This window comes from Triticum dicoccoides, unplaced genomic scaffold (genome assembly GCF_002162155.2).
Source record: "Triticum dicoccoides isolate Atlit2015 ecotype Zavitan unplaced genomic scaffold, WEW_v2.0 scaffold258124, whole genome shotgun sequence".
Lineage (NCBI taxonomy): Eukaryota > Viridiplantae > Streptophyta > Magnoliopsida > Poales > Poaceae > Triticum > Triticum dicoccoides.
In genome coordinates, this window is record NW_021255305.1 from 1 (window position 1) to 577 (window position 577).

Consider the following 577-nt stretch of genomic DNA (forward strand, 5'->3'; position numbering starts at 1 on the left):
CCACGGCCAAAACCACCACGGCCACGAGAGATGGTATTTGCCGAGGACTGGGAGGAGTGGTTGCCACCTTCGAACATAGCAAGACGCTTTTCAAAATCGATCAACTAAGAGTAAAGTTCAGCTAACTTGATTGGTTCAGTCCTCGCGGCGCAGATGGACGAGACAAACGAGATGTAGTCGTAGTCTAGTCCGGCGAGGATGTAGGAGACCATGTCATCATCGTCGAGCGGCTTGCCTGCTGAAGCCATCTCGTCGCCCAGCGCTTTCATGTGCCCGATGTAGTCGGCGATGGTCGCGGTGCCCTTTTTGGTGGTGGAGAGGGCGATCCGCGTGTTGACGATGTTGGCCTGCGTCTGGGAAAGGAACATCTCCCTGATGGCGGTCCATGCCGCGGCGGCCTTGGTGCAGTGGGCGACTTAGATCATCACAGGTGGCGAGATCGAGTTGAAGATGAAGCTCAGCACCTGCGAGTCTTGCGCCAGGGTGACAACATACGCCGGGTTTGGCACATCTGTCGGCTTACCGTCTTTATCGGCAAGCTTGGGCTTCGGGAACGGGTGATCAGGGTTGAGGTGAT

At 56.5% G+C, this 577-nt stretch overlaps 1 pseudogene; it reads right to left on the reverse strand.

Annotated features, from left to right (window-relative positions):
* Positions 1–88: 88 nt before the first annotated feature.
* Positions 89–230, reverse strand: LOC119345614 (annotated as a pseudogene).
* Positions 231–577: the final 347 nt, after the last annotated feature.